Source organism: Chiloscyllium plagiosum, unplaced genomic scaffold (assembly GCF_037043375.1).
Source record: "Chiloscyllium plagiosum isolate Xiang-an unplaced genomic scaffold, Cpla_swu_hap1 HiC_scaffold_8, whole genome shotgun sequence".
In the NCBI taxonomy this organism is placed as follows: domain Eukaryota; kingdom Metazoa; phylum Chordata; class Chondrichthyes; order Orectolobiformes; family Hemiscylliidae; genus Chiloscyllium; species Chiloscyllium plagiosum.
In genome coordinates this window covers 95,171,211-95,186,140 of record NW_028270146.1, presented here as the reverse complement: position 1 = coordinate 95,186,140, position 14,930 = coordinate 95,171,211, and the positions used below count along the sequence as shown (strand labels likewise).

Below are 14,930 nucleotides of genomic sequence, written 5' to 3'. Positions count from 1 at the left end.
ATATGAACAGGAAGGGTTTGGAGGGATTTGGACCAAATGTTGGCAAATGGGACTAGATTAGTTTCGGATATCTGGTTGGAATGGATGAGTTGGACTGGAGGGTCTGTTTCCATGTTGTATGACTCTTGGGGTGGGACGGTGGCTCAGTGGTTAGCACTGTTGCCTCACAGCACCAGGGTCCCAGGTTCGATTCTAGCCTTAGGTGACTGTCTGTGTGGAGTTTGCACATTCTCCCCATGTCTGCGTAGGTTTCCTCCCACAGTCCAAAGATGTGCAGGTCAGGTGAATTGGTTATGCTAAATTGCTCCGTAGTGTGAGGTGCATTAGTCAGAGAGAAGTGGGTTCCTGTCTGGAGGTTTGGTGTGGACTTGTTGGGCTGAAGGGCCTGTTTCCACACTGTGGCGAATCTCGTCTGTAACTCTTAAGAGCCTGAAACGTAAGATTGTTTTTCACTCACGACCTGCTGATCATTTCCAGCATTTTTTTTTTGTTGACAGGAGACTGGGGCTGCAGAGCATGTGGGGCTGCAATTGAATCTTCAGGAGCAGGACGCTCGGTGACCAGAGTCAAATTGATTAGCCCCAGGATCAGCAGGAATTTGTTTTTAACACAGTGAGTAGTGGGAGTACTGGAAGTGTGCTGCACCTGAGAGTTGCAATGACAATTTTAATTGGGGGGGGGGGCATTGAATAAAGTAGTGGAAAATGCAGCTCTTCAGATACAGGGGAGAGAGGGAAGGACTTGCTCGGTCATTAATTAGCAGTGTCCTCCTTGTGAAACACTATGATCGATGAGAGTGACAAAGTCATGGAGAGACTGTGGGAGCGCTCGGCGTGCTGTTGCTCTGTTTGTTGGGACCTGATGTAATTTCCGGCACTTGGTGTTTAGGGGGCTGGGGTTTTTGTTTCTCTGTGTCCTTTCAGGCTGTGTGTGTGTGTGTGTGTGTAAGCTGATTCCGTGCACGTCAAGAGCTGCGGGATACAGGGAGAAGAGAGAGAGAGAGAGGGACATGTGCAAGACAGGAGAGAGTTGGGCAGCGTGCAGCCAGAGCTGAGGGAGAAAGTCCAGTGCTGATGCAATGGAGTTCGGATCTTACTGACCCTCACCTCCGGAGAGAAAGAAGTTGTAGATCCAGAGGAACACAAGGTAATTGCACTGAGTGTCTGTCTGTGTGTACCTGTAACATATGGAGATCTGTATATTATTTGCATATGCTCCATTGCTGGTGCTAAGGTTCAGGTGGGCTGCATTTTCACCATGTACTGAGCACCCCCTCCTGTGTGTGTGTGTTTGTGGTGGGTGGGGGGTGAGCGGTGGTTTTGCCAGCCCCTGCACCCAGCCCTGCCTGCCCGCCCCCGGTACTGTAATTCATTCCTGCCCTGCGGGTCCCGTTCGTTGCTCCGGGAGCAGAGCCTCCAGTTCCGAGCCGGCAGCTCTCACTGGGACACGCACACACACAGAAACACAGACACAGACACACAGAGAGACACAGACACACTCACACAGAGAAACACAGACACAGACACACACACAGAGAAACACACACACAGAGAAACACAGACACAGACACACAGAGAAACACAGACACAGACACACAGACACACTCACACAGAGAAACACACACACACACAGAAACACAGACACAGACACACAGAGAGACACAGACACACTCACACAGAGAAACACAGACACAGACACACACACAGAGAAACACACACACACAGAGAGAAACACAGACACAGACACACAGAGAAACACAGACACACAGAGATACTCACTCAGTGAAACACAGACATGCACACACTAACACAGAAACATAGACACACACTCAGAGAAACACATTCACAGAGAGACACAGACACAGACAGACACACACACAGAAACAGACAGACACACACAGAAACACAGACACACACACAGAGAAACATAGACACAGACACACGGAGAAACACAGACACACACACAGAGAAACACACACACACAGAGAAACACAGACACAGACACAGAGAAACACAGACACACAGAGATACTCACTCAGTGAAACACAGACATGCACACACTAACACAGAAACATAGACACACACTCAGAGAAACACATTCACAGAGAGACACAGACACAGACAGACGCACACACAGAAACACAGACACACACACAGAAACACAGACACACACACAGAGAAACATAGACACAGACACACGGAGAAACACAGACACACACACAGACACACACTCATAGAGAAACACAGGCACACACAGAGAAACACAGACACACACTCACACAGAGAAACACAGACACACACTCACAGAGAAACACAGATACAGACACACACACAGAGAAACACAGACACAGACATACACGCTCACACAGACACAGACACACTCACAGAGAAACAGACACACTCGCACAGACACACACACACTCACAGAGAAACACAGACACACGCTCACACAGACACACACACTCACAGAGAAACACAGACACAGGCACACACTCACAGAGAAACACAGGCACACACACTCAGGCACACACACAAACACAGACATACACACACTCACACAGACACACACTCACAGACACACACACAGACACACACACTCACTCAGACACACACAAACACACAGACATACACACACTCACACAGACACACACACTCACTCAGACACACACAAACACACACACACAGACACACAGACACAGACACACACTCACAGAGAAACACAGACACGCTCACACAGACACACACACTCACACAGAGAAACACAGACTCACACTCACAGAGAAACAGACACACACACACACTCACACAGAGAGACACAGACACAAACACACAGAGAAACACAGACATAGACACACACATTCACACAGAGAAACAGACACACACTCACACAGAGAAACACAGACACACACTCACACAGAGAGACACAGACACACACGCTCACACAGACACAGACACACACACTTACAGAGGCACAGGCACACACACACAAAGAAACACAGACACACACACACACAGACATACACTCACACAGACACACACTCACACAGAGAAACACAGACACACAGACACACACACTCACACAGAGAAACACAGACACACACAAACACACAGACATACACACATACACTTACACAGAGAAACACAGACACAGGCACACTCACACAGGCACACACACACTCACACAGGCACACACACACAGAGGAACACAGACACATACACACACACACTCACACAGAGAAACACAGACACACACCCTCACAGAGAAAACACAGACACAGACATACACACACACACTCACACAGAGAAACACAGACACACACACACAGACACACACACACTCACACAGAGAAACACAGACACAGACATACACACACTCACACAGACACACACTCACAGAGAAACACACACTCATAGGGAAACACACACACACACTCACTTACTCAGACACACACTCAAACATAGACACACACACACTCACACTCACACAGACATACACACAGAGAAACACAGACACACACACAGAAACACAGACACATATACACTCACACAGACACACACTCACACAAACACAGACACACACTCACACAGAGAAACACAGACACACTCACACAGACACACACTCACAGACACACACACAGAAACACAGACACAGACTCACACTCACACAGACACACACACACAATGAGAAACACAGACACAGAGAAACACACACACACACACACAGAAACACAGACACACTCACACAGACACACACTCACAGACACACACTCACAGACACACACACAGAAACACAGACAGACTCACACAGACACACACACAATGAGAAACACAGACACAGAGAAACACACACACAAACACAGACACAGACACACACACACAGACATGCACACAGAAACACAGACACACGCACACACTCACACAGACATGCATGCACACACACACAGACACACACAGACACAGACTCCCACAGAGAAACACAGACACACACACTCCCACAGAGAAACACAGACACAGACACACACACTCACACAGACATACACACAGAGAAACACAGACACACTCACACAGACACACACTCACAGACACACACACAGAAACACAGACACAGACACACTCACACAGACACACACACACAATGAGAAACACAGACACAGAGAAACACACACACACACAGAAACACAGACACACTCACACAGACACACACTCACAGACACACACTCACAGACACACACACAGAAACACAGACAGACTCACACAGACACACACACAATGAGAAACACAGACACAGAGAAACACACACACAAACACAGACACAGACACACACACACACAGACATGCACACAGACACACACACACTCACACAGACATGCATGCACACACACACAGACACACACAGACACAGACTCCCACAGAGAAACACAGACACACACACTCCCACAGAGAAACACAGACACAGACACACACACTCACACAGACACTCACACAGACACGCACACACAAACACAGACACACACACACACAGGCACACACACTCTCACAGAGATACACAGACACACACAGAGAAACACAGACGCACACACACTCACACAGACAGACACGCACACACTCACACAGACACGCACACACTCACACAGACACGCACACACAAACACAGACACAGACACGCACACAGAGAGACACAGACACACATTCACACAGAGAAACACAGACACACACACACAGACACAGACACACACTCACATAGACACAGACACAAACACACAGAGAAACACAGACACACACAGTCACACAGAGAAACAGGCACAGACACACACTCACACAGACCCACACACACTCACACAGAGAAACACAGACACAAACACACATGTTCGCACAGACACAGACACACACACTCACAGAGAAACACAGACACACACACACTCTCACAGACACACGCACATTCACACAGAGAAACACAGACACACACACTCACACAGAGAAACACAGACACAGACACACACTCTCACAGAGAAATACAGACACACACTCTCACAAACACAGACATACACACACAGACACGCACACACAGAGACACACACACACACAGAAACACAGACACACACACAGAGAAACACAGACACAGACATACACACACTCACACAGACACACACTCACAGAGAGACACAGGCACACACACAGAGAAACACACACTCACACAGACACACACACACACACACTCACACAGGGAAACACAGACACACAGAGAAACACAGACACACACACACAAACACAGACACACACACACAAACACAGACACACACACACTCACACAGAGAAACACAGACACAGACATACACACACAGACACGCACACACAAACACAGACACACACACTCACATAGACACATACACAGACACACACAAAAACACACACACTCACACACACATACACACACTCACACACTCACACACACAGAGAAACACAGACACACACACAGTCACACACACACACAGTCACACACACACACAGTCACACACACTCACACAGACACACTCACACAGACACACTCACACAGACACACTCACACAGACACACACACTCAGTCAGGCACACAAACACAGACACACACACTCAGTCAGACACACTCAGTCAGACACACTCAGTCAGACACACACACAGAAACACACACACAGAAACACACACACAGAAACACACACACAGAAACACTCACACAGAGAAACACAGACTCACACAGAGAAACACAGACACAGACACTCTCACACTCTCACAGAGAAACACAGGCACAGACACACACACACAGAAACAAAGACACACACAGAAACAAAGACACACACACAAACACAGACACGCACACACAAGCACAGACACACACACACACAGAGAGACACAGACTCACATTCTCAGAGAAACACAGACACAGACACACACACACAGACACACACACATTCACACAGAGAAACACAGACACAGACACACACACTCACACAGAGCGACACAGACACAGACACACACACTCACACAGAGAGACACAGACACACACACACAGAGACACAGACACACAGTCACACAGAGAGACACAGACACACACACAGAAACACAGACACACACTCACACAGACACACACACACAGAGAAACACCGACACACACTCTCTCAGACACACACTCTCTCAGACACACACTCACACAGACACACGCACTCACACCGACTCACACAGAGAAACACACACTCTCACAGAGAAACACAGACACAGACACACACACTCTCACAGAGAAACACAGACACACACACACAAACACAGACACACACACACAAACACAGACACGCACACACAAACACAGACACACACTCACACAGACACACACACACAGAGACACAGACTCACATTCTCACAGAGAAACACAGACACACACTCACACAGACACACGCACATTCACACAGAGAAACACAGACACACACTCTCACAGAGAAACACAGACACACACTCACACAGAGAAACACAGACACACACACTCACACAGAGCAACACAGACACAGACGCACACACTCACACAGAGCAACACAGACACACAGACACAGACACACACACTCACACAGAGCAACACAGACACACACGCACACTCAGAGAAACACAGACACAGACACACACTCACACAGACACACGCACATTCACACAGAGAAACACAGACACACAGACACAGACACACACACTCACACAGAGCAACACAGACACACACGCACACTCAGAGAAACACAGACACAGACACACACTCACACAGACACACGCACATTCACACAGAGCAACACAGACACACAGACACAGACGCACACACTCACACAGAGCAACACAGACACACATACACAGACACACACGCACACTCACAGAGAAACACAGACACAGACACACACACTCACACAGACTCAGACACAGACACACACTCACACAGCGAAACACAGACACAGACACACACAGTCACACAGACTCAGACACAGACACACACTCTCACAGAGAAACACAGACACAGACACACTCACACAGAGAAACACAGACACACACACACAGAGACACAGACACACATACTCACACAGAGAGACACAGACACAGACACACACACACAGAGACACAGACACACACTCACACAGAGAGACACAGACACAGACACACACACACAGAGACACAGACACACACTCACACAGAGAGACACAGACACACACACACACACAGAGACACAGACACACACACTCACACAGAGAGACACAGACACAGACACACTCACACAGAGAAACTCAGACACAGACACAAACACACTCTCACAGACACACACACACACACACACAGAGACATGGACACACACACACACAGAGAAACACAGACACACAGATACATACACACACTCACAGACACACTGACAGATATACACACAGATACACACATACACTCACAGACACACATACACTCACAGACACACATACACTCACAGACACACAGACAGATACACTCAGACACAGAGATACACACGCATACAGACACAGATACAGATACACACACACAGACACAGATATACAGAGACACAGACACAGAGATATGGATACACAGAGACACACATACAGACACCGAGATATACACACACAGATACAGCGATATATAGACACACAGACACGGAGATACACACACACAGATACACACACACTCACACAGACACACACACAGACAGATACACACACACACTCGCACAGACAGATACACACCCTCTCACAGATGCACACACACTCGCACAGATACACACACTCACACACACTGAGAAACACAGACACACACACACAGACTCTCTCACACACACATTCACACAGATATACACACACACACTCGCACAGATATACACACACACACTCACGCACACATAGGCAGATACACACACACAGACAGATACAGACACACACTCACACACACACACACAGACCGATACACATATACCGAGAAATACAGATACACACACATTCACACTCTCACAGATACGCACACTCTCACAGATACGCACACACTCACACACCGAGAAATACAGAGACACACACTCACACAGATACTCACACTGAGAAACACAGACACACACACACTCTCACAGACACATACACTCTCATAGACACACACACTCTCATAGATACACACACACTCACACAGCTACATACTCTCACACAGAGAAATACAGACACAGAGACACACACATAGACACACAGACACACACACAGACTCACACAGACAGATACACACACACTCACACAGACACACACACTCTCTCTCTCAGATACACACAGATACACACTCACACACCGAGAAATACTCACACACCGAGAAATACACACACACAGACAGATACACACACTCACTCACACAGACAGATACACACACTCACACAGATACACACACAGAGAAACACAGACACACACACACAGAGAAACACAGACACACACACTCTCTCATAGATACACACACACACTCGCACAGATACACACACTCACACACCAAGAAATATAGGCACTCACACACCGAGAAATACAGACACTCACACACCGAGAAATACACACACACTCTCTCACAGATACACACACAGATACACACACACACTGAGAAATACAGACACACACGCACACACTCACACAGACAGATACACACACACACCGAGAAACACAGAGTCTCACTCTCACTGTCACTCAAACAGATATGCACACACCGAGAAACACAGATACACAGACACTCACACAGACAGATACACACACACACTCACACTCTCACAGATACACACAGACATGAACACACACCACACCTCACCTTCGTCCCTCCCTCACATTGCCCCCCCATCGGATTTTCCCCCCTATCGCATTTTCCCCCCCATCGCGTTTCCCCCCCCATCGCATTTTCCCCCCAATCGCGTTTCCCCCCCATCGCGTTTCCCCCCCCCATCGCGTTTCCCCCCCCCATCGCGTTTCCCCCCCATCGCGTTTCCCCCCCATCGCGTTTCCCCCCCATCGCGTTTCCCCCCCATCGCGTTTCCCCCCCATCGCGTTTCCCCCCCATCGCGTTTCCCCCCATCGCGTTTCCCCCCCCATCGCGTTTCCCCCCCCATCGCGTTTCCCCCCCCCATCGCGTTTCCCCCCATCGCGTTTCCCCCCATCGCGTTTCCCCCCCATCGCGTTTCCCCCCCATTACAATCTCCCCACCCATTACAATCTCCCCACCCATTACAATCTCCCCCCCCATTACAATCTCCCCCCCATTGCAATCTCCCCCCCCATTGCAATCTCCCCCCCCATTGCAATCTCCCCCCCATTGCATTCCACCCCCATCGCAATCTCCCCCCCCATCGCAATCTCCCCCCCCATCGCAATCTCCCCCCCTCGCAATCTCCCCCCCCCATCGCAATCTCCCCCCCCATCGCAATCTCCCCCCCATCGCAATCTCCCCCCATCGCATTCCCCCCACATTCCCACTACCCTACATGCAATCTCACCCATCATGCCCTCTCTTTCTATTTACTCCCTCTCTCACTCACGCTCACGCTCACGCTCACACTCACACTCACACTCACACACACTCGTTATCTTCCCTCCTATTTCTCCTATTGCAGCCTCTTTCTCTCTCATACCCATTACACCCTCATCTCCCTCCTATCCATGAGCCCTCTTTCTGCTGCTGCTCCTCCTCCCTTCTCCTGAACCCCTTCCTCTCTCTCTTCTGAACCCTTCTTCCCCCTCCCCAACACTCTCCCATTCTGCCTGTGACCACCCCCCCCCGCTTTTCCATTTGACCCGAATCTCTCGACGCTCTGTCCCCCTGCCTCTCTCTGACCTCCTCAGTGCTGCACACCACCCTCTAGCCTGACTCCAGCACATCTTCATTAACCCTACAGTGGTCAATGTGCTTCCTGACATAGGACTGATTTTGCTTTGCTTTTCAGCAGTGCGGTCTGACCTCTGCTCTATCTATCTTTAGTGCAAGGTTATCTTATCCAAGCTGTATAATATTCTGTGTGGTACATCTCCCTTCAGTCGCCAATCCCTGAAGTTAACTCTTTTCTTGCCAAATTTTCACTGACGCAGATGATCTTCCCATTTGCCAAGTCATTTCTAATGTAAAGACACAAGTTAGCATCAGAAGTAGGCCATTCGGCCCTCGAAGCCTCTCCTCATCTCTCCCCCCCTCCCCCCTTCAGGAAAGGGCAATGTGGGGGGAATGTGAGGGTGTGGTAATTTTGAAGCCTCATTCTGGGAAACATTTTCTCCCAATCCACCACTGTGCAAAATCTGATACACTTCAATCATGTCACTGCTTCCTCTTCCCAACACCAGTGAAAGTAAGTCCAGCCTGCCCACTCCTTCCTCAGAAGACAATATTGTCAATCCATGTATCAGTCAAGTAAACCCCCCCCCCTCCCCGCAGCACATTTACATCCTCCTTTCAATAAGGAGACCAAAACTGCACTCATGTAGAGTCATCCAGTGGAAACACACAGACCCTTCAGTCCAACTTGTCCATGCCGAATGATTCCCCCCCCCCCCCCGAACTGACCTAGTCCCACTTGCCAGCCTTTGACCTTCTCAACTTTTCCTATTTGTCTACCTGTCCCAATGTCTTTCAAATGCTGTACCAGCCTCCGCCACTTCCCCTGGCAGCTCATTCCATACATACGCCACCCTCTGCGCGAAAAAGTTCCCCCTCCGCTCCCTTTTAAATCTTTCCCCTCCCACCTTACACTTGTGTCTTGGTCTAGTTTTGGACTCCCCTACCCTGTGAAAAAGCCCTTGGCTATTCACCCTATCCACGTCCCTCATGATTTTTTTTATTTTTAAAACCTGTAAAAGGTCTCCGATGCTCCGGGCGAAAAAAGTCCCAAACTATCCAGCTCATAACTGAAACCCTCCAGTCCCAGGAACATCTTTATCGATTTTTTCTGCCCCCGGCTCCCATTTAATAACATCCTTGCTATGGCAGGGAGACCAGAGTTGTGCACAGTACTCCAAAAGTGGCCTCACCAACATCCTGTCCAGCCACACAACATGATGTCCCAGCTCAGTGATCTGGCTGCTAAGGTGTGAGCTTACTAACGTTCTCTCTAACTGAAGCATCACATAGAACAAGACAGTGCAGCTCATCCCCCTACACTATCCCATCATCCTCCATAAAAGTCACTTCCTGTCTTTCATGCTCAATTCATAATAAAAGTTGGCATCCCATTAGATTACGCGGTTTGCCTGCATCCTAACATTTTGTCTCGTGCAGCAGGACACCTCTGTGTTTTGTGACACTGCGGTCGCTCCCCATTTTTAAATAATGAAGTCTTTACCAAGCAGCGCGCCGCCTCGGGTGACAGCACGTTTTGCAATTTTGTCGCACCCCACTCGGTGCAGAGCACTTCTCAGCCAATCAGATGCTATCGAAGCAGGCTGAGACGCCAAGTAAAGGGGGTGGGATCAAGCGACCTTCGGCCAGTGGGATTCCAGAGGATGGTTGGAGGGGTGGGTGGGGTGCTGTCGGAGAGCAGAGCGAGCCAGTTGTAGGTCGACTGTGGGCAGTCTGAAAGACAGCCTACCTGCAGGTCATGTGCAAGCCTACAGGGCGATGGTGATTCAGTGATTATTCTAACCCCCCCCCTCGCTGTATAACCCCATCTCCACCCCCCACCACCACCCCCCGTACTATTCCTAATCAAGTGGTCGGAAGAGGGATAATGGCTGACAGAATGCACGTTTCAGATTGACAACATTACAGAGGTGGTGCCGTTGGGTGGTGAGTTCTGGCCAACCGGGATGGGGGGGTTTGGTTGGCAAATGTCAGCTGGTGTCACCAAAACTCATTGGCTGGCATGGAGCCAACAGTCCGTCATCCAGTCAATCACAGCAACACCACCGCGGCAGCATTAAGGATGTGATGCCTGGAGATTGGGGGGGTGGGGGGGGAGTTGTCCTGACCTCGGTCTGCCAACCGCATTGGGGGAAGGCAGGTATTCACACCTTACCCCCCCGACCCCGGGGAGGAAGGGAGATTCTCCCCCAGCGAATGCTTTCCTCTCCACCCACACCACGAGAGAGCTTGCAGGTTGTCACCACTTTGCAGCTTATGGGATCTTGCTGTGCCCACTGGGGTTTCGATGTGCTTTGCGCGTACTCACATTCCAATAGTACCTTTTGCTTGTCAAGGCCTGAGGTCGTGAAAGGTTCATTTTAAATACTCCTCTTTCTTTCGAAAAGACCTGTTGAGGTACCAGCTGAGCAATGACCTCTCTGCTCGTAGTTATCCTCAACAGGTCGTTCTGTACATCGGAAAGCCAGAGGGAATGGAAAAGGATTCAGCTACCTCCCTGACTTGGCAATATTCCCAGTGTGCCTCAGATGCAGCGATGATGGGGCCAGGTGACAGTGTCACTGGACTATATATCCCAAAATATTCTTGAGGCGGTGGGTGGGTACGAATCTCCCACAGTGGCAGCTGGTGAAATAAAAATGTGGCTTTTGTTTTTGGAATTGAGAATGAGCCGTGGTTTAGGGACAGAGGGTGAGTGCGACAATACGTTGTTGTAAAAAAACCTATCTGCTTTGCTAGCCTCCCTCTGAGGGAAGGCCCAGTCTGGCCTGCGCGTGACCTCTGACCCACAGTGATGTGGTGGACTTGGTTGAGCACCCTCTGAACTGGGCTGGCGAGCCTCCTCTGTTCAAGGGCCGTTGGGGATGGGCAACAAATTCTGGACTCGCCAGTGATGCCCACCTTTCAAAGAATGAAGTGGGGGGGAGGGGGGGGGGAATAAAAGTGCCTGGTGTTGTTGGGTGTGGGAGGGGGGGATAGGGAAGGTGGTGAGGAGAAACCAGGATAGCTAGTGCCCTTTTTATTTGCAATGATTATCCCTGGCTGGACTGTGGAGTTTGCGTAAAGAAGTGCGTCAGACCCCAGGGGGATGCCCCTGTGGGTTGTGAAACATGGCCACTTGGGTGACGTACCCAGTTAGGGAGCTGGGCCGTTCACCCTCAGTGAAGATCCACACTTCAGGGAGTGTTGGCCCGGATTACCCTATGATCAAGTCATTGCAGTTGTACAGCACGGAAACAGACCCTTCGGTCCAACTCATCCGTGCTGACCAGATATCCTAAATTAGTCTGTTCCCATTTGCCAGCACTTGGCACTAGAACTGAACCATCACTGTCAATTTAACGAGCTCTGCATTTTGACATTGAGCAGCCCTGGCAGATACCTTTCCTGGTGCCTGTCGAAAGGTACTGTCCTCCGGCACTCCCCCTTGCAATCCATCGTGGTTGTGTTGGAGATTAAAGCATTACCACATTCTGTTGCCTTGTGTACGTTTTACTCTGACATGTGTCAAAGGCTGCAGAGTTCGAGTTCTATCATCGCAAGCTCTTTTCTCTCTCCCTCCATCTGTTCCTTATAAGAAACAGAAGCAGAACAAAGTGCCTTAGACTTAGTGCCACGTCCAAATCTGGTTGAGGCTGCAAATTCTTTCTTGATTGGAAACCTTTTTTCTCTGGCAGCTGTCGAGTGCACACATCAGGGGCACCTCCAGTCAGCAGCTGTAGAGAGATGGTGCTGTCGCTGACCCCCAGACAGAATCCCGCGCTCTCCCACTGACTAACAATGGCCATCTGAGAGGGCACGTGCCACACCTCCCTTCCATATCTCCTCCGAATAATGACCTCTCCAGCAGTACGACACTTCCTCAGCACTGTGCAGGGAGCATTAGCCTATGATCAAGTCATTGCCATAGCCATGGAGTTGTACAGCACAGTAACAGAGCAACTCATCCGTGCTGACCAGATATTCTAAATTAGTCTAGTCCCACTTGCCAGCACTTGGCCCATATCCCCCTAAACCCTTCGCTATTCACGTACCCATCCAGATGCCTTTTTTAATGGGGGTTGCAATTGTACCAGCCTCCACCACTTCCTCTGGCAGCTCATTCCATACATTTACCACCCTCTGCGTGAAAAAAGTTGCCCTTTTTAAATCTTTCCCCTCTCACCTTAAACCTATCCCCTCTAGTTTTGGATTCCCCTACCCTGGGGAAAACGACCTTGGCTCTTCACCATAACCATGCCCCGCACGATTTTATAAATGTCTATAAGGTCACCCCTCAGCCTCCGTCGCTGCAGTGATAACAGCCCCAGCCTGTTCAGCCTCTCCGTATAGCTCGAAACCCTCTGGTCCTGACAACATCCTTCTGAATCTTTTCTGCATTCTTTCAAGTTGAACACCGTTTTTCCCATAGCAGGGGGACCCGAATCGAACGTGGGTATTCCAAAAGTAGTCTCACTAATGTCCTGCACGGCTGCATGATGACAACCCGGTTCCTATGCTCAGTGCACTGACCAATAAACTGTGTGGGGAGGGACCACCATCTCCTCTCTCGTTGTGGCTGTGCTGTCAACTGACTCTAAAATTCCTCAACATTGACGAGGAGATGTCCTGCCCAGCTCTGAGCCCTGTACTTGTCAGCACAGACACAAGAATGCCTCAATGCGAGGGGAGAACAGTTTATATCTCATGAGAAAAATGGTGCTGATGGTTGGCTACTCAACTCTGGTCAAAGCATTGTCATGGCGAATGCATGCCTGTGTTAACTCAAAACTATATTTCCCACATAAATTTATCACCTAATCTCTCATGTGCTTCAGTGCCAAATACTGCTTCATGGGAGAACTTTGGGCATTTTCTAACAGTGCTAGAGGGCATAGGTTTAGGGTGAGAGGGGAAAGATGTTAAAGAGACCTAAGGGGCAACTTTTTCACGCAGAGGGTGGTAGGTGTATGGAATGAGCCAGAGGAAGTGGTGGAGGCTGGTACAATTGCAACATTTAAGAGGCATTTGGATGGGTATATGAATAGGAAGGGTTTGGAGGGATATGGGCCGGGTGCTGGCAGGTGGGACTAGATT

General features: G+C 49.5%; 1 protein-coding gene across 2 annotated transcripts in view; it reads left to right on the top strand.

Moving 5' to 3' along the window:
• Window positions 1-416: 416 nt before the first annotated feature.
• plekhh1 (pleckstrin homology, MyTH4 and FERM domain containing H1) overlaps window positions 417-14,930 on the top strand; it is a 171,956-nt gene continuing 157,442 nt past the window's right edge. Inside the window, exon 1 of one of the 2 annotated variants that reach the window (XM_087990124.1) lies at window positions 417-436. The gene's annotated coding sequence lies outside the window, so the exon portion shown is untranslated. Of the gene's footprint in view, window positions 437-898; window positions 1,147-14,930 lie in introns of those variants that run through there. The other variant, XM_087990123.1, reaches the window with a different exon arrangement.